Source organism: Eubalaena glacialis, chromosome 1 (assembly GCF_028564815.1).
Source record: "Eubalaena glacialis isolate mEubGla1 chromosome 1, mEubGla1.1.hap2.+ XY, whole genome shotgun sequence".
Taxonomy (NCBI): Eukaryota; Metazoa; Chordata; class Mammalia; order Artiodactyla; family Balaenidae; genus Eubalaena; species Eubalaena glacialis.
Window position 1 is genome coordinate 175,457,601 of NC_083716.1, and position 21,320 is coordinate 175,478,920.

Consider the following 21,320-nt stretch of genomic DNA (forward strand, 5'->3'; position numbering starts at 1 on the left):
CAGCATTTCACAACCTTGATAGGACATCTTTTCCAACATTTAACTATTCTTTCAATTGAGCACCTATTTTTTTTAAGGCAAATCAGATTTGATCACAACAGTTTAAGCTCATTTCTTTTGGAGATCTTCTGAGGAAGTAGAAAATTAATTTTGTGTATGAAATGCTTAGGTAGATTAGCCTGAATATTCAGTACACGGGTACATAGTAGGAACACTAATGCTTGTTGAATGTTGTTGATTGAATCATATGTAAACAAGAAAGAATTTTTTAGCCATTTCAAGTATTTTAGAGTTTTTATCATAAGACCTGTTTCTATTCATTTAGTTATTCTTGCTTTACATACTCATTTTCCTACCAAATACAGACACCAAATATTCACATAGCAAATGAACACTAACTTTAAAACAATAATCCAAGGTCTTGCACGTCAAAGTAATAGTTCATCTCAATGTCATGTTATAGTTTTAGATAATAGCTTTTCTGTTTGGCTCATGGAGGCATTCAACATAAATCTGTTTGCGATGGGTTAGGGTGGAGATGGCAGGGGAAATGGAAGGGGAACAGAGGAGAAGGATCATGTCTGGAAATTGATGGTCACATTCTGTGTATGTTTGTTACCTTGAAAAAGATTAAGGGGAGGATGGGACCTCTTTATAATTTAGGGTTTTTTTCATAATGTGTTAAGACTAACCCAAATAAATGATCAGCCATAACAGTGAGAGTCGGGCTACCCTTTGGGGACTGCATTCTTAAAGCCTGTCACAAAGGCCTACTTCCAGGATAGGAAAGTCTAATGCTATTTTTTTCTTTGAATAGTGCATGGCTTACTTTTGATAAATAATAAATGCACTAAAATAAAAATAATACATGTTGTAAAAAAGTAAAAACATAGGTTTGTAAAAAGAAACTAAAACACCATGATGACACCATCTAGATAGAATCGTTACTATCTTTGTACTTCTTTCCTGTCTTTCTTCTATGCATATTTTAACATGTTAATGAGAGTAGTATTGATTATACTCTATAATTATGGATCAGGACTTTTAATCAGTATTACAATATATGCCCATTCCTTAAAAATGCCTAATTTTAATAATCACACAATAATATCTCATAATTTATCAAGGTATGTTAATTTGCCTAGCCGTTTACTTATTGTGAATATTTTGGTTACTTTTATCATTCAGTGTTACACTTTTTTGCACAAAACCTTTAAATTATTTGGGAGGAGAAGTTTCTTTTTAAAAAGAAGAATGTAAGGCAAATGTTCTGAAAACTTGTCTTCTTACCAGTAGTGAATATTTTGGTCTCATGCAGTCCTTATAATTTTATTTTAGATTGCTAATTTGAATATATAAATTGCTAATTGAATCTCATTGTTATTTTAATTTGTTTAGCTTTGCTTACTACCAGTGTTGAACATTTTCTCATGTTTATTAGCCATTTATGTTACTTCTTTGGGGATGTTTTCATATAATATGACAGTTTATTTATTTGGGTCTTAGTATTTCCATTGCTCCATAAATAGTTTCTGCAGTCAGGACAAGACTATCTAGTCCACCATCCATTTCATTTTTTTGCTTATCGGTTTACCTTAGTACTGTAGAATGGTAAAGAAATGTTCAAGGCCATGTAGCATACAATGGCTTAGAAAATAGTCTTTGTTTAGGCCCTATTCAAACATTTTCTAAATAAAATATCAAGCATCATTTTATTTATAGGCAATACTGTTTTACCTAGATTTATTTTATAGGATAAATCTTTTTTTGTTTGTTGTTTGAAATCAAGTAAAACATGGTTCTCTGTCTACACTTTTATATATTTTCGTAATTCACGCTGTTTTCACACATACGCGCACACACACACACACACAAATTTCTCATTTACTTATCTTTTTGGAAAAGGGGAAAACTTAAAATAATATTCATACTTATATATATGTTATGCTTATACATAAAATATATATGTTTAGTACTCTCTTTTAAATAAAGAGATGTGATGTTTTGAGAGGAAAGAGAAAAGGTGAGGATGTTGAAATTTTGGAGGATTAGAGAATAGAAAGGTTTTACCTTGTTTCTGTATGTTAAATATATTAGTCGGAAATACTTCTGTGGATGAGCATTTTTAATAGAAAGTCCTTTGTGAGCTATGGTAAAATTAAAAATCTTGTTCTAAGTTGAGAACATACGGATACAATGAGTACCATTAGGGAATGTATCAAAGAGAGACCCCTAGAGAGTAACTGAGCAACTCATGACCTACCTGAGGGAACCTCAGTCTCACTTTCAAGTGACTATGAACACAAACACACAGAGAAAATACATGTATGTGTAGACATTTATATTTTATATTTATATTAGTATTCCTTTTCCTACAATTTTAGTAATCAAATCTAGACTGGCCAATATAAGAAAGAAGGAAATCAATATTTATTAATCAGTTATGATGTTCTGGATTAAGCACAGCATATACTTAACCCTTACAGTGGTCCTGAGGAGAAGATTTTGTTATCTTCATTTTGCAAAAGAAGAAACTCAGCTTAGAGGAGTATAGACACTCATGATTACAGAGCTAGCAATGGGCAGATCTGGATTCAAACCCAAGTCTGACTCCAAGGACCAGACTTGGTTACAAACCCAAAGTGTTTTTATCATAAGTCCTATTCCACAAGTCATCAAGGGAAAAAACAAAAAAGATTATCCTGTTATCCTAAAGTAAGCAGCTGAAGAGTGTAAAGAATCAAAACAGTAAATCTTAGAATTATAGGGGTTGGTTTTTTTTTTTGTATTGGAGGAGACTTCCATTTAGGGTAGGAATGAATTGGCAATAAGGCCACAGAGTGTGTTGAACTGTGTACATCCATAGTAATGTGATGTAAATGGTGTCCCTTGAGTTCTCCAGTCTATAACCTACATAGTGCAGCAACCCATTATGGGAAAACCATGGCCATCTCGTCTTCCTAGCTCTGAGGTGCAACCTGCAATGTAATTTCAGAAATGCATTAGAGGTAGGAGACTGAATCTCAGGGAAAATCAAGTTTGGTCAGCTCGCAGAGTTAATTTGGTGCTTCATCATTGTACTGGCCAGGTCTTGCCAAAGAAGCAGCTCAATCCTTTGAAATTGTTCTGGAAAGAAGACAAAACAAACAAACAAACAAAAAACCCCACAAAACATAGAGATATGAAGGAGAGGCATACCTTTTCATCCCCCCAAATTTAACCAGTGCTGTGCCACTTCTCAGGAATAAGTGGCTGGCATAAATTGTGTTTTCAAAACAATTAGATTAGGGAATTTTTTGTCTATATTTAAAAAAAAAACGATAATGTTTGCATCATTTCTGTTAGACAACTCTTATTATTATAGAATACAATAATAGGAGCCATCATGAGTGAAAGGGTATTTTGCATTTAAGTAAGGTGCGAGGTCAAAAAGTCCAATTTCAAAAATGTCTTGCTCAACAAAATTTGTTCAGTGTAGCAGCACTACAATTAGATACTGCAATTCATGCCAGATGTGCAATTTCAAAAATGCCAGAAAGAAAGAAAGGAAGGAAGAGAGAAAGGAGGAAGGCTGGGGGGAGGGAAGATAAAAGGAAGGAGAAAGAGAGAACAGGAGAGAAGGAAATTAGAGAGGGAGGGAAAGAGGGAATAAGAGAAAAAGAGTAACATGATAATAACCAAAGAATTCTTAAATGGTATTGAATCAACGGAGATGTTTGTCATTAAAAAAGACGTAATTTATTTTTTGGAAAGTAAACTGCCAAACATTGTATTTGTCCTAAAGTGGTAAGTGTGCAAAAAGAGAAATAAAGATCTCATTCATCATTGCTCCATAGAGTCTTCTGACCCGTATTTGACCGCCCTTCAGGGTCACTCATTGCCCTTCCCTTCCTTCCTCCCTGTCTTCACAGCCCTCAAGGAAAACAATTCTAGTGTTAGAGACAAGGATGTGTTTGTGTTTTGAAAGTAGGGGGAAGAGAAAGGAGAATATGCAAGAAAAATAAAACATTTCTGGTCCCTTCTGTACAGGGTGGACTCCAGGAGTGTTGAGAGTCCTGTAAGACCCAACACACCCAGGCCCTTCCTCCCTGCTACCCTAATTGCAAAGACTAAGGAACTGGGAGTCCACCCAGCAAAGCTGCAGAGAAAATGAGTTGTAGCTGCCCTTTTACCTCAATGCTGTGAACACCCTATTTTGGAAGGTAGTCTTGATTTGCCTACTTCTTGATGAACTTGAGTTTCTGAAAGCCTGCTGAAAATCCCAGATCCCTGATGGAAGTTACTGAAGGCTGACGTAGTGATCTGATCCAGAAGACGGGAAAAAATGACAGTATCTACATATGTGGTGTGTCTCTGAGAGAACCAAACGAAGTTGGAGTAGGAAGGGATACAATCAAGAAGAGAACTTAAAAGAGACAGTGGTTAATTCTACATCTTCCTTCAGTTCTCCCTTCCCCTATTTCTGTAAATGGAACAATGATCCAACCAGTGGCTCAAGTCAAAGCAGAGGAGCCATTCTAATTCCTCTCCTTCCCGGTCTCCCAGCCCCTCCCCCACCCCATTACCAAGCGTCCGCAGATTCTCCCAACTCTACCTCAGAACCTGTCTGACCTCTTCTTGCCGCCTGTCTAGATTGTTTCCCTGCTTCTGCTGCTACTGATGGTCCAAAGTAATCTACAGTCTGTGATAGCTAGGAATCAGAAACCCTTTCCAAACATTTTTCTTTAAATTCCTAGATGCTGGTTCTGAAGTCTCCTGTGCTCCCAGCTTCTTGCTTTTGTGAATGCGTCCTCTGATGCACATCATGTTAATGCAGATATGCTAAGACTTAATGCTATGTCTGGATACTGGAGAACTAACAGAAGATTTGAAAAACTGTAAATAAAAAAACTTGATGTAGCTGAGGAAACCATACACATGTGTATATATATATATATATATATTTATATGTGTCTGTGTGTCTATGTATGTTTTTAAAGTGTGCATCCATATACAAGTATGTGTATATTATATATACATATATATATTTTAAGTATTGCAAATAATAGGATGGTTGAGGTTATAAAGCCTACAATATTGGTGAGAATACATGAAGCATGTCATTTCCGCCTTTGCAAGCACTCTTTCACTCTTTGTTCCTCTGTAATCGAGTTGACCGCTTAAGACTTTAACTCGTTAGTGAGCACATCCCCTGAGTCACCCCGGGTGGAGCCGTGATCTTATCACACTGTTCGCAGAAGGCAGCTTTGGTTATTCTCCAAGCTGGGTTTGCTTCGCTCACCAACGTGAAAAATTTAAAAAGAAAATAACTCCAGTTCATTCTTGTATAACTCAAATAGTATTTTAGAACATTATGAAAATCACAGGAATGGCTGAATTAAACATGAAACTGAAGAGATTTTTAGCAGGAACTTCTTCAAAATACTTAACGGAGGCTTTTTTGCTTTCACGAAAATTCTACACCTGCTTCTAGAACACTGATAGCTAATATAATTGATGCTTGACTAAAGAATATGAGTCAATGTAATTTATCCATCAGGCCTAACTACCTCAAAATCTATGTGACAAATATTTCTTGTATTCCAAACTATTACCTTATTACTGGCAAAAAGGAATCCAAGGTGACAGATGTGATGATACTTACTTTATAAAAATTGTTGATATAAAAATGGTGAAAAGATGAGTTTACTGCTTTTTTTTTTTTTTTGGTTGTTAATTGTTAAAGACACTGTGCTAAAAATTAATGACAAATGAAAGCTGTCCAATAAGAGTAACAAAAGTAGGTTAATCTCCTGAAGCTCATACGAATTATTCAGCCTCTATTCTTTCCCCAATAGTATAAACATAATTAGAATTCTCAAAAAGAGCTTAAGGAGAATATAGTCATTTATTTTTCTGTTTAAAAAAAGATTTGGACTAGACCAGAGTTAGCTTTATCAGTGAAAAAAAGTCTGTATAATTCAATACAAAGCAGCCAAATGAGACCTCCAAGGACAAAAACAAAAAACAAAAAACCTCAGATATGCAAATATGTGTAATTTCCCAGAGTGGTACAGGTATACACTTCAAGTAAAGTTTAAACAAAAATTATTCATTATCTCAAATAAACCAGAACAATGCATTACTTTGCAAAAACAGATTGCCCTCTTTTAAAAAAAGTGATGTGTTTTGAACCTCAACCTGATATGATTTATGGTACTAATATACTTTGTGAGAGGACAGAATAGTACTGATTATTCCTTGACATTACAGCATAAACTGTAAATCATATAAACATGCAGAAACTGAATGACGGTAAAATCACTTGCAGAGCTATACCCATTCTCTTCTCACATAACTGTTCATAGTTAAGCAAAACATATCCTTCATTTTATTTTTACAGCTTTATTTTTGAGATGATCAGAAGGTGAGATGAAGCGCAGATAATATCATTTGGTTTACACAAAATATTAATGAAAATGGTAAATAATCTGATATCATTTCAAATTAAATTTAAGTCAAATAGCTTTGGGGAAAGTCTTTCATTATTTTCTGTTTTCCGAACCTTGGCTAATAATCAAATCAATAAGGAAGTTCTCTTTCTCCAACTGTTAAAAAACAACTATATTTCTTAAAGGAGAAAGGCGTATTGAATATGATTCAGATTTTATTTATTAGGAACAAGTAGAATCCATTAGAACACATTAATCTAAAGCAGTTACAAAACAGTTGTTTCTCCAGTCTTGTGTTTATAGAACACCACTCATCTTTTCTATTTCCAAAAAAAGTCCTCCCGACTCTATACTTGTCTCTTCCCTAGAAGCCCCATCACCCTAGGGTGATGTCAGTAATAAAGAGAACCACTCAGGCCAGAAGTTGCCCAGATTGCCTCAATCCCGTTAACTCATTGAACCATGGACCAGAAAAGCACCTGCACCCATTCCTCTTCCATGTAATTAGTCCCCTGCCACTCAAAGTGGCTTCCATCCTTCTCTTCTGGAAGCTTGATGGAAACACAGAAATCTCAGGCCCCACCCCAGACCTATGGAAGGTGAATCGACATTTTCACAAAATCCTGAGCTGATTCATATGTGCATTAATGTTTGAGAGATGCTACTCTAGGATTATTTTTTTAGTGCCTTAGTACTCTTCCTATAATAACCCTCATGCTTATTGGTTTTCTTTTTTTTTTTTAATTATTTATTTATTTATTTATTTATTTATTTATGACTGCGTTGGGTCTTTGTTTCTGTGCGAGGGCTTTCTATAGTTGCGGCAAGTGGGGGCCACTCTTCATCGCGGTGCGCGGGCCTCTCACTATCGTGGCCTCTCTTGTTGCGGAGCACAGACTCCAGACGCGCAGGCTCAGTAATTGTGGCTCACGGGCCTAGTTGCTCCGTGGCATGTGGGATCTTCCCAGACCAGGGCTCGAACCCGTGTCCCCTGCATTGGCAGGCAGATTCTCAACCACTGCGCCATCAGGGAAGCCCTGGTTTTCTTTTAAGTATTAAAACTATGGATCATGCTCTTTTGATCCCAATTATGCTAAAAACCAGATCCTCACTTTCTGTTATGTCTTAGGTTAGTTCAGCACCAGTTGGCATTGCTATCTGGTTTTTGTGGTTGTTTTCTTGTCCTTATGTCATTGGCTGTATTCAGTGGGCAAGTGTGTTTCACCTCACATGTGTCTATTACTTCTAAAGTAACATTAAATCTAGTTTCACGTTTTATCATTTCCCATTAAATCTAATTCTGAAGAATTAAATTATTTTCTCTATTAAACCTTGAGAAAGAGGAAACAGGGATATTGCGAATGTGAAGTGACCTCATTCAAACAAGGCTAGCAACCAAATGGCAGCAATGGATATTAATATTAAATCATTGAAATGATCACTCTTTAGTCTTGGCACATATAAATCAATCATTAAAACAACCTCAAATAAAAGCATTAGTCATGTTTTGTTTGGGTAAAATTCTGAAATTTCTTTAAAGCAGGATTATTTGTTCTTGCTGAGCGCTAGCATTTTTATAATTAATAGTTTGTTCTTATTTTTTTAATAGTCTCTTCATAGATATGCTTTTTTACTAAAGAATATGTTCTGAGGCCTTAGTTTTTAAATATGCTGCTCATTTTGCTTTCTTATCCTGCATCCTCCCTTTAAGGTAGAAAAAAGTTTATTGCCCTTTCTGAGTTTATTCTGATTATATGATCAGAAGGATAGACTGTCAGTTTTAGTTTTTCTGACTCATTTTGATGAAGGATGCTGCTCCCTGCCCAAGCCATGTTTCTTTCACTTCTATTCTCCTTCTCATCTCCAAGTATTAATTTATTTTACAGCAACCAACTTATATATAAACCATATCAGGTGAAAATTTAAAGCTCTTTCTAGGTACCTGGAAGTTGCAAAAGTTGTGTGGGTGGCCTTTTCCCTGTTCTACCTCTTTTTTTTTGTAGGTGTTTGAAGATGTCTCACACAGGATTTAAACTATCTACACACAATGAAATAGCTGAAGATTTGAAGTAATTTAGATTTTTCTAGAGTAATATGACTAGTTCAGTTTTGACTTCTAGAAAAGCTTGAAAGATTTAGAAACCACCTCAAATTCTCTGCTCCCTTTTTATCCCTACAGATTATTCTATAGTCACTGCAATAGTCCCACAGAACATTTATTAAGGGCCTATTAGATTTTTGCAAGTAATGATCTTATCATCCTTCATGAATATTTCCCAGTTCACCAAATTCCTAGTTGTGGCTACATAAGGCTGTAATTATTTAACTCATTATTTCTAATTAACCTATGCTTTGAATTTCCATGGTGGTTAATCTCTTTAATATGACCCATTCCCTTAAAAGACAAATTATCTAGTAGAAATAGAATTGGGTTCAGAGGTCACAACATGAGCCTTTTGGTCCTGAATCTGCTGTTCACTGACTGATGTCCTAGAAGGAGCTACTTGAGCTCCATGTTTTTTATGGTCATATTAACACTGACACTGAACTTAGGGGGATATTTTGAAAAGACATTAAATGCTGTTTTAGAAGTTCTTCTGAACCAATGTTTAAATTGATCCAAACTATTAACTGTTTTCTACTGCTTTTATTGCTTCCCATTTTTCTCTATACCCTTTTGAAATGTGAGACAAACATGTTTCACTTGTTATCAGTATAAATGATGTAAGATGATTTTCCTACCTGCTCTGATAAAAGAGAAAGGAAGGATCTGCCCTTTCATAATTTATGTATATTTGTGTTTTCAACAGTTTCACGCAGTGGTATTCAATTTTCTTTTCTAAGACAAGTTTCAAGATTTAAAACAAGGCTTAAGAAGTGATTCTGCTCTGCAGTGCCCTACAAAACATACAGAACTCTCTGTGATGGGGAGCCCAGATGGTGGTTTTGCTGTATGCTTGTTCTGTTAAAATGTGGGCAAGTCAGGGTCTATCTTTTCCACCTGAAAATATCTGTATTTGGAAGAAGGAAAAAGCGCTGGCACAGTTTCTTGTTATGGACAAAACTATATATAGTGACTTAGAAGTTTTACTTGTTTTTATGCCAATAAAATGAGTTATAAATTCTGGAGAATGCTTTTACAAAAGAATAGAAGAGTATTTGGAATGACTCTAGTAATCACTGGTCTACTTGTATAAATATACTTTATTCTCAAAGATGTGACCATGATGTTGATGGAAAATCAAGTCCACAAAGTGGAATTCTGCTTCTTCTATCTCGTTTTTTTTTTTTTTTTTAAACATCTTTATTGAAGTATAATTGCTTTACAATGGTGTGTTAGCTTCTGCTTTATAACAAAGTGAATCAGTTATACATATACATATGTTCCCATATCTCTTCCCTCTTGCATCTCCCTCCCTCCCACCCTCCCTGTCCCACCCCTCTAGGTGGTCACAAAGCACCGAGCTGATTTCCCTGTGCTATGCGGCTGCTTCCCACTAGCTATCTATTTTACATTTGGTAGTGTATATATGTCCATGACACTCTCTCACCCTGTCACATCTCACCCCTCCCCCTCCCCATATCCTCAAGTCCATTCTCTAGTAGGTCTGTGTCTTTATTCCCGTCTTGCCACTAGGTTCTTCATGACCTTTTTTTTTTTTTTCTTCTCTTTCTCTTTTTTTTTTTTTCCTTTTTTTTTTTTTTTTTTCTCTATCTCATTTTTGAAAGGTACGAGTTACATAGGGTAGGCGGAATCTTTTCAGTACTGTCATGTTCTAGAGATCTGTGTATAGATTGGTATTAAGGCTTTTTCTAACATGAAAGAAAGGTAGATTCTAATACTGATGGTGACATCCTTTACATGCGTACTGTCTTAAATTTTACACTATACATTTAAAAAATACTCCAGAGTAGAACATTTTGAAGTGTGAGCTTAAAGTTCTTGGTGTGGAAACATAACTATAAATAGTCACATAGGAGGTTTTGTTAATTAAACCTTATTTTTAAGAAATTAGAGAGACTGAAAAGTGATTGATTTATTAGTTGTTATTTAGTTCAGACATTTTGGAAGAAAACTATGTACTAATTATGCTCTCAGCAAAGTCAATAACAGAAGGAAATTTTAATTTATGGGATTTATCCTCTAGAATAGGGGTGCCTGTTTTTGTAAATAAATAGAACGTGGTCAAGGAAATCTAGTTAGTAATTACTTAGAAATGCAGTGAATTGAATATTTAAATCAAATAAGACACAGATTAATTTTGAGCAAAGGCTACATGGATACATTTGTATCAAGGCCTACACAGATTCATTTTGAGCAAAGGCCACTGAGATCAGATTAACAAACTTTTAGAAGTTCTTTGAAAGTGTTAATGTTTTGGTTGATGGGATAAAGTAGTTGTAGTGTGAGTGGTTATGGAATGATTAGGTACCACATATGAATACATAGGGTGTAATGGGGTGGAAATAAAAGTCAAGAGAAAAAGATGCATTTAAAAAAGCAAGAAAATAAAAATTATGAAAAAAGCAAATTGATCTTTCAATTTACGTTGTTGTTTTGAGGGTCTGGTAATGGGACATTGAGCTGTATATAACTTTAAACAAGTTCCTGTAACTGAAAGATTCTTTCATTTACTCTGCAAAATGGGAGGCTTATCGTTAAACTCATTATCATTCATAAGATAAGAGAATAGGGAAAAAAGGGAGTATTGGGAAAGGTGCTGGGTGCGAGTCAGGAGAATAGAGCACCATCTTGGTCCAACCTGTGTCTTTGAACATGGTGCTTCACCTCTTTCTTCTTTCTCTGGGGACTGTACCTATTATAAGCGTATGTGGCTACAAGCAATAGAGAACCAGATAGACCCTGGCCATAAACAAATGCAAGTTTATTTTTCATACCTAGCAAGAAAGTCCTCAAATATCCCAAGGGTAATGCAGTGGCTCAAAAATGTCATTAGTGCCCCAGGCTCAATCCAGCTCTCTTTAGTTTGTTGGCTCATGGTCTGCCATCTAGGTGTTATGTCACATTCAAGGCAGACAAACCAGCAACAGGAGAAAGCTATATGTATCCTCTTATCAGGAAGACAAAGACTTCCCCAGAATACATCACCCCCAGCAGAAATCTGTTTAGGGCTCAATGACCAGAACTGGATCACATGGAGACTCAGAGATTAAAGGGAGAGCAGAAAACAGAATTGTCATGATTGACCTTGACCAGATTTGGTCCAACACCTGGCCAGATGGGTACATTGTCTGACCTTAAAAATGTCAAGAAAAGGACAGTGGATTTTAAATGGCCAATTAGCAGTGTCAACCACAAGAATCCAGTAGACCCTGGTCTGGAGATTGTAAATGAGAGGTACCTGGAGTTATTCACACTCAACGTTTAAGGGCACAGGCCTCCAGACTCCCAATCGACAGACATCTGATACCAACTGAAGTGAGTTTGCCAAACAGCAAGTCTGAAGGAACAGTCCTCCACTGGACCTCTCTCTCTTCAGAACTGGCCACAAGTTTAGAGGTCGGTAGGACCACCCTCACTTCATGCCAGCTGGCTACAAATTCAGGGTCTGCACGGATTCCCTTGGGTTCAGTAATTCACTAGAATAACTCACAGAACTCAAAAAAAGTGCTATAGTTAAAATTACTGTTTTATTACAGTAAAACGACATAAAATAGAACCAACCAAAGGAAGAGACACATAGGGCAAAGTGCAGGAGGGGTCTAAACACAGAGCTTCCACTTATCTTCTCCCCTGGAGTACTGGATGGCATTCCCTCCTCCCACCTACCGTGTGAGACTTAATAACATGACTCTACAATTCAGAGTATTGCCAATCAGGAAAACTGACTTTAGCCTTTGGTGCCTGGAGTTTTTATTGAGGTCCAATCACATACTGCCATATGGCTAACTGTTCATCTCTAACCCCTCCTGGAGATTCTGGATAATACTTTTAGTCTCTAGTTCCTCCAGAGATCAAAATTGTGATTCCTAAGCCCCCATCATATATCACAAGTTGTTAGACTAGCTGGTGACTAAAAGCCCCAAGGCAAACAGATACTCCTGTCAGGCAGAGATCAATTCCCAGTAGGCAAGAGTAAGGGAAGGACCTCTCCTGGGTTAGCGTTAATCCTTCATTACACAAAGGGAATTGAAATGAAGGTCTGATGCAGCTCTCATATAATTCTGGCATTCAAATGTATCACCAGTTTATAGTGTTAGATTCCTGCTTAATATAGAACACCCCTCTCCACGGAACTGCTATAATATTTTTTGACCTTGAACTTTTCCTACCACTCACATCTTCCCCTGTGGTGCAATCAAGCATCTTCCAACACCACCAGCCCGAGGAGTATAAAGCATTCTTAGCACCAGAAAACAACTGTCATTACACCAAGAGTGTTTCTGCATTGAGCCAAGCCTGTTCAAGGTGAAGCTGAATCCTCATTCTTTACCCCACCGTGGCCCCTGGCCACTCCCCAGCATTCAGCGTTTAGTCCTGGATTCTGTGACTCGGCCTCCAAAAACTGGGCACACAGGCTGCTGGCAATGATCCCTCACTAAGTCAGAAAGCTGGACTTCAGCTGTGCTGGCTCTTCTCAGTGCCATCCAGCGTTGCTCTGCCTCAGATGCCATCCTGCTGTCGCTGCTACTGCTCTTGCTATTATGGAAACTTCCACATGAGGAGCTGCCACATGTCTCACCAGATCATCCAGTGGTCATTTTGTTTCCCACATGATCAGCCTGTCTGGTCCATCTACACATTAAAATCTTTGTCAAATCCCGAGTAGGAGGAAGAGAGACCTCTGGTTCTCTACATTATTTTCTTGGGATTCCTACCAAAAAAAAAAAAAAAATGCGTTTGGTAAAAACTGAGACCCAAAGAATTGAATGAGTGGGTGAAAGTCCCAGGGTAGTGAGTGGCCAAGCCAGGAGAGGAATCAAAGTACTATGACTTCTTTGCCTGCTTTCCCTAGGCTGACTGCCAAAAAGAATTGATTCCAGCAGTCTTTGCTGGGTGAAATTTTCTGCTTGCAGAGGCTCATGAAGTGTCAAATCAACAATGTCTAAATGACAATTTTCACTGGCTATATGTATCAGGACCAAAATCCCTGAGGAAGGAGACCCCTCTCATCATCACTCTGGGTCTGTAAACATTTCTCTAGATCAGTGGCCTAATCTAATCTTTTAAAATGTTAAAAGTGTTAAACTCTTGAACCTTTTTCATCTTATAAAGTTACTGGGTCCAGATCCATCAGTCTGCTTTTACCCATAATGGAATTAGAGAGTTTTAGATCAGTTAAAGGAGATAGCTCTCATTTAAGAGCTGAGAAAAGGAAGTGGAGAGAGGCAGCAACCGTACCTAATTAGTGAGAGAGTCGGAATGGGAGCCCAGATCTCCTTTCTCTCTGCCCACTGTATTCTAGGGGCATGTTTTAATTCTCTGCTTAGAGAAGGAGAAAGAAAATGGAAATCAAGCTTAGCAGAGACTCACCATCCCACCTACGCCCACCAGCAACCCAATAGTCATTCTTTTTTGCTCTAACAAATGCTTAAAGACTCCAGTTCAAGAAGCCTATGGCCACATGACTAAGTTCTGAAAACGAAAAGTGAATAGAATTTGGATGTCTTTTTTTGTCCATTTTTAAATTTTTTTATTTTTTAATTTTTTAACATCTTTATTAGAGTATAATTGCTTTACAATGGTGTGTCAGTTTCTGCTTTATAACAAAGTGAATCAGTTATACATATACATATGTCCCCATATCTCTTCCCTGTTGCACCCTATCCCACCCCTCTAGGTGGTCACAAAGCACCGAGCTGATCTCCCTGTGCTATGCGGCTGCTTCCCACTAGCTATCTGTTTTACGTTTGGTAGTGTATATACGTCCATGCCACTCTCTCACTTTGTCCCAGCTTACCCTTCCCCCTCCCCGTATCCTCAAGTCCATTCTCTAGTAGGTCTTCATCTTTATTCCCGTCTTGCCCCTAGGTTCTTCTGACGATTTTCTTTTTTTTTTTTTTAAGATTCCATATATATGTGTTAGCATACAGTATTTGTTTTTCTCTTTCTGACTTACTTCACTCTGTATGACACTCTCTAGGTCCATCCAACTCACTACAAATAACTCAGTTTCGTTCCTTTTTATGGCTGAGTAATATTCCATTGTATATATGTGCCACATCTTCTTTATCCATTCATCTGTTGATGGACACTTAGGTTGCTTCCATGTCCTGGCTATTGTAAATAGAGCTGCAATGAATATTTTGGTACATGACTCTTTTTGAATTATGGTTTTCTCAGGGTATATGCCCAGTAGTGGGATTGCTGGGTCGTATGGTAGTTCTATTTTTAGTTTTTTAAGGAACCTCCATACTGTTCTCCATAGTGGCTGTATCAATTTACATTCCCACCAACAGTGCAAGAGGGTTCCCTTTTCTCCATGCCCTCTCCAGCATTTATTGTTTGTAGATTTTTGGATGATGGCCATTCTGACCGGTGTGAGATGATATCCCATTGTAGTTTTGATTTGCATTTCTCTAATGATTAATGATGTTGAGCATTCTTTCATGTGTTTGTTGGCAATCTGTATATCTTCTGTGGAGAAGTGTCTATTTAGGTCTTCTGCCCATTTTTGGATTGGGTTCTTTGTTTTTTTGATATTGAGCTGCATGAGTTGCTTGTATGTTTTGGAGATTAATCCTTTGTCAGTTGCTTCATTTGCAAATATGTTCTCCCATTCTGAGGGTTGTCTTTTCGTCTTCTTTATGGTTTCCATTGCTGTGCAAAAGCTTTGAAGTTTCATTAGGTCCCATTTGTTTATTTTTGTTTTTATTTCCATTTCTCTAGGAGGTGGGTCAAAAAGGATCTTGCTGTGATTTATGTCATAGAGTGTTCTGCCTATGTTTTCCTCTAAGAGTTGGATGGTGACTGCCCTTACATTTAGGTCATTAATCCATTTTGAGTTTATTTTTGTGTATGGTGTTAGGGAGTGTTCTAAATTCATTCTTTTACAGGTAGCTGTCCAGTTTTCCCAGCACCACTTATTGAAGAGGCTCTCTTTTCTCCACTGTATATGCTTGCCTCCTTTATCAAAGATCAGGTGACCATATGTGTGTGGGTTTATCTCTGGGCTTTCTATCCTGTTCCATTGATCTATATTTCTGTTTTTGTGCCAGTACCATACTGTCTTGATTACTGTAGCTTTGTAGTGTAGTCTGAAGCCAGGGAGCCTGATTCCTCCAGCTCCGTTTTTCTTTCTCAAGATTGCTTTGGCTATTCGGGGTCTTTTGTGTTTCCATACAAATTGTGAAATTTTTTGTTCTAGTTCTGTGAAAAATGCCAGTGGTAGTTTGATAGAGATTGCATTGAATCTGTAGATTGCTTTGGGTAGTATAGTCATTTTCACAATGTTGATTCTTCCAATCCAAGAACATGGTATATCTCTCCATCTATTTGTAACATCTTTAATTTCTTTCATCAGTGTCTTATAATTTTCTGCATACAGGTCTTTTGTCTCCTTAGGTAGGTTTATTCCTAGATATTTTATTGCTTTTGTTGCAGTGGTAAATGGGAGTGTTTTCTTAATTTCACTTTCAGATTTTTCATCATTAGTGTATAGGAATGCAAGAGATTTCTGTGCATTAATGTTGTATCCTGCTAGTTTACCAAATTCATTGATTAGCTCTAGTAGTTTTCTGGTAGCATCTTTAGGGTTTTCTATGTATAGTATCATGTCATCTGCAAACAGTGACAGCTTTACTTCTTCTTTTCCAATTTGGATTCCTTTTATTTCTTTTTGTTCTCTGATTGCTGTGGCTAAAATTTCCAAAACTATGTTGAATAATAGTGGTGAGAATGGGCAACCTTGTCGTGTTCCTGATCTTAGTGGAAATGGTTTCAGTTTTTCACCACTGAGGACGATGTTGGCTTTGGGTTTGTCATATATGGCCTTTATTATGTTGAGGAAAGTTCCCTCTATGCCTACTTTCTGGAGGGTTTTTATCATAAATGGGTGTTGAATTTTGTCGAAAGCTTTCTCTGCATCTATTGAGATGATCATATGGTTTTTCTCCTTCAGTTTGTTAATATGGTGTATCACGTTGACTGATTTGCATATATTGAAGCATCCTTGCATTCCTGGGATAAACCCCACTTGATCGTAATGTATGATCCTTTTAATGTGCTGTTGAATTCTGTTTGCTAGTATTTTGTTGAGGATTTTTGCATCTATGTTCATCAGTGATATAGGCCTGTAGTTTTCTTTCTTTGTGACATCTTTGTCTGGTTTTGGTATCAGAGTGATGGTGGCCTCATAGAATGAGTTTGAGAGTGTTCCTCCCTCTGCTATATTTTGGAAGAGTTTGAGAAGGATAGGTGTTAGCTCTTCTCTAAATGTTTGATAGAATTTGACTGTGAAGCCATCTGGTCCTGGGCTTTTGTTTGTTGGAAGATTTTTAATCAGAGTTTCAATTTCAGTGCTTGTGATTGGTCTCTTCATATTTTCTATTTCTTCCTGGTTCAGTCTCAGAAGGTTGTGCATTTTTAAGAATTTGTCCATTTCTTCCAGGTTGTCCATTTTATTGGCATATAGTTGCTTGCAGTAATCGCTCATGATCCTTTGTATTTCTGCAGTGTCAGTTGTTACTTCTCCTTTTTCTTTTCTAATTCTGTTGATTTGAGTCTTCTCCCTTTTTTTCTTGGTAAGTCTGGCTAATGGTTGATCAATTTTGTTTATCTTCTCAGAGAACCAGCTTTTAGTTTTATTGATCTTTGCTATCATTTCCTTCATTTCTTTTTCATTTATTTCTTATCTGATTTTTATGATTTCTTTCCTTCTGCTAACTTTGGGGGTTTTTTGTTCTTCTTTCTCTAATTGCTTTAGGTGTAAGGTTAGGTTGTTTATTTGAGATGTTTCTTGTTTCTTAAGGTAGGCCTGTATAACTATAAACTTCCCTCTTAGAACTGCTTTTGCTGCATCCCATAGGTTTTGGGTCGTTGTGTTTTCATTGTCATTTGTTTCTAGGTATTTTTTGATTTCCTCTTTGATTTCTTCAGTGATCTCTTGGTTATTAAGTAGTGTGTTGTTTAGCCTCCATGTGTTTGTACTTCTTACAGATTTTTTCCTATAATTGATATCTAGTCTCATAGCGTTGTGGTCAGAAAAGATACTTGATATTATTTCAATTTTCTTAAATTTACCAAGGCTTGATTGGTGACCCAAGATATGATCTATCCTGGAGAATGTTCCATGAGCACTTGAGAAGAATGTGTATTCTGTTGTTTTTGGATGGAATGTCCTATAAATATCAATTAAGTCCATCTTGTTTAATGTATCATTTAAAGCTTGTGTTTCCTTATTTATTTTCATTTTGGATGATCTGTCCATTGGTGAAAGTGGGGTGTTAAAGTCCCCTACTATGATAGTGTTACTGTCGATTTCCCCTTTTATGGCTGTTAGTATTTGCCTTATGTATTGTGGTGCTCCTATGTTGGGTGCATAAATATTTACAATTGTTATATCTTCTTCTTGGATTGATCCCTTGATCATTATGTAGTGTCCTTCTTTGTCTCTTGTAATAGTCTTTGTTTTAAAGTCTATTTTGTCTGATATGAGAATTGCTACTCCAGCTTTCTTTTGATTTCCATTTCCATGGAATATTTTTTTCCATCCCCTCACTTTCAGTCTGTATGTGTCCCTTGGTCTGAAGTGGGTCTCTTGTAGACAGCATATATATGGGTCTTGTTTTTGTATCCGTTCAGCCGGTCTGTGTCTTTTGGTGGGAGCATGTAATCCATTTACGTTTAAGGTAATTATCAATATATATGTTCCTATGACCATTTTCTTAATTGTTTTGGGCTTATTATTGTAGGTCTTTTCCTTCTCTTGTGTTTCCTGCCTAGAGAAGTTCCTTTAGCATTTGTTGTAAAGCTGGTTTGGTGGTGCTGAATTCTCTTAGCTTTTGCTTGTCTGTAAAGCTTTTAATTTCTCCATCAAATCTGAATGAGATCCTTGCTGGGTAGAGTAATCTTGGTTGTAGGTTTTTCTCTTTCATCACTTTAAATATGTCCTGCCACTGTCTTCTGGATTGCAGAGTTTCTGCTGAAAGATCAGCTGTTAACCTTATGGGGATTCCCTTATGTGTTACTTGTTTTTCCCTTGCTGCTTTTAATATTTGTTCTTTGTATTTAATTTTTGATAGCTTGATTAATATGTGTCTTGGCGTGTTTCTCCTTGGATTTATCCTGTATGGGACTCTCTGTGCTTCTTGGACTTGATTAACTATTTCCTTTCCCATATTAGGGAAGTTTTCAACTATAATCTCTTCAAATATTTTCTCAGTCCCTTTCTTTTTCTCTTCTTCTGGGACCCCTATATTTCGAATATTGGTGCGTTTAATGTTGTCCCAGAGGTCTCTGAGACTGTCCTTAATTCTTTTCATTCTTTTTTCTTTATTCTGCTCTGCAGTAGTTATTTCCACTATTTTATCTTCCAGGTCACTTATCCGTTCTTCTGCCTCAGTTATTCTGCTATTGATTCCTTCAAGAGAATTTTTAATTTCATTTATTGTGTTGTTCATCTCTGTTTGTTTGCTCTTTAGTTCTTCTGGGTCCTTGTTAAACGTTTCTTGTATTTTCTTCATTCTGTTTCCAAGATTTTGGATCATCCTTACTATCATTATTCTGAATTCTTTTTCAGGTAGACTGCCTACTTCCTCTTCATTTGTTAGGTCTGGTGAGTTTTTACCTTACTCCATCTGCTGTGTGTTTCTCTGTCTTCTCATTTTACTTAACTTACTGTGTTTGGGGTCTCCTTTTCGCAGGCTGCAGGTTTGTAGTTTCCGTTGTTTTTGGTGTCTGTCCCCAGTGGGTAAGGTTGCTTCAGTGGGTTGTGTAGGCTTCCTGGTCGAGGGGACTAGTGCCTGTGTTCTGGTGGATGAGGCTGGATCTTGTCTTTCTGGTGGGCAGGTCCACGTCTGGTGGTGTGTTTTGGGGTGTCTGTGGCCTTATTATGATTTTAGGCAGCTTCTGTGCTAATGGATGGGGTTTTGTTCCTGTCTTGCTAGTTGTTTGGTATAGGGTGTCCAGCACTGTAGCTTGCTGGTCATTGAGTGGAGCTGGGTCTTGGCGTTGAGATGGAGATCTCTGGGAGATTTTCTCCATTTGATATTACATGGAGCTGGGAGGTCTCTTGTGGACCAGTGTCCTGAAGTTGGCTCTCCCACCTCAGTGGCACAGCCTTGAAACCTGGCTGGAGCACCAAGAGCCTTTCATCCACACGGCTCAGAATAAAAGGGAGAAAAAAAAGAAAGAAAGAAAGAAAAAGATAAAATAAAATAAAATAAAGTTAGTAAAATAAAAAATAATTATTCAGAAAAAAAAATTTTGTTAAGTAATAAAAAAAAAAAACCGGACAGACAGAACCCTAGGACAAATGGTAAAAGCAAGGCTATACAGACAAAATCACACACAGAAGCATACACATACACACTCACAAAAGAGAAAAAGGAGACAAAATATATATATCGTTGCTCCCCAAGTCCACTTCCTCAATTTGGGATGATTCGTTGTTTATTCAGGTATTCCACAGATGCAGGCACATCAAGTTGATTGTGGAGATTTAATCCGCTGCTCCTGAGGCTGCTGGGAGAGATTTCCCTTTCTCTTCTTTGTTCGCACAGCTCCCGGGATTCAGCTTTGGATTCGGCCCCGCCTCTGCGTGTAGGTCGCCTGAGGGCGTCTTTTCTTCACTCAGACAGGACAGGGTTAAAGGAGCAGCTGCTTCGGGGGCTCTGGCTCACTCAGGCCCGGGGGAGGGAGGGGTCCGGATGCGGGGCGAGCCTGTGGCAGCAGAGGCCGTCGTGACGTTGCACCAGCCTGAGGCGCGCCGTGCGTTCTCCCGGAGAAGTTGTCCCTGGATCACGGGACCCTGGCAGTGGCGGGCTGCACAGGCTCCCGGGAGGGGCGGTGTGGATAGTGACCTGTGCTCGCACACAGGCTTTTTGGTGGCGGCAGCAGCAGCCTTAGCGTCTCATGCCCGTCTCTGGGGTCCGCGCTGATAGCCGCGGCTCTCGCCCGTCTCTGGAGTTCGTTTAGGCGGCGCTCTGAATCCCCTCTCCTCGCGCACCAGGAAACAAAGAGGGAAGAAAAAGTCTCTTGCCTCTTCGGCAGCTCCAGACTTTTTCCCGGACTCCCTCCCGGCTAGCTGTGGCGCACTAGCCCCCTTCAGGCGGTGTTCACGCCGCCAACCCCAGTCCTCTCTCTGGGATCCGACCTCCGAAGTCCGAGCCTCAGCTCCCAGGCCCCGCCCGCCCCGGCAGGTGAGCAGACAAGCCTCTCGGGCTGGTGAGTGCTGCTCGGCGCCGATCCTCTGTGCGGGAATCTCTCTGCTTTGCCCTCTGCACCCCTGTGGCTGCGCTCTCCTCCGTGGCTCCGAAGCTTCCCCCCTCCGCCACCCACAGTCTCTGCCCGCGAAGGGGCTTCCTAGTGTGTGGAAACCTTTCCTCCTTCACAACTCCCTCCCACTGGTGCAGGTCCTGTCCCTATTCTTTTGTCTCTGTTTTTTCTTTTTTCTTTTACCTTACACAGGTACTTGGGGGGTTTCTTGCCTTTTGGGAGGTCTGAAGTCTTCTGCCAGCGTTCAGTAGGTGTTCTGTAGGAATTGTTCCACATGTAGATGTATTTCTGATGTATTTGTGGGGAGGAAGGTGATCTATGCGTCTTACTCTTCCGGCATCTTGAAGCTCCTCCCTGGTTGTATTTTTAAGAGAGGTGGAGTGGGCCCTTTCCTCCTTCCTGCTTCCTGTAATGCAGATGTATGATTGGAGCTGTAGCAGCCATCAGGGCCATGGAAATGGAAGCATCAAGATCAGAAGAAGCTGGGGTCT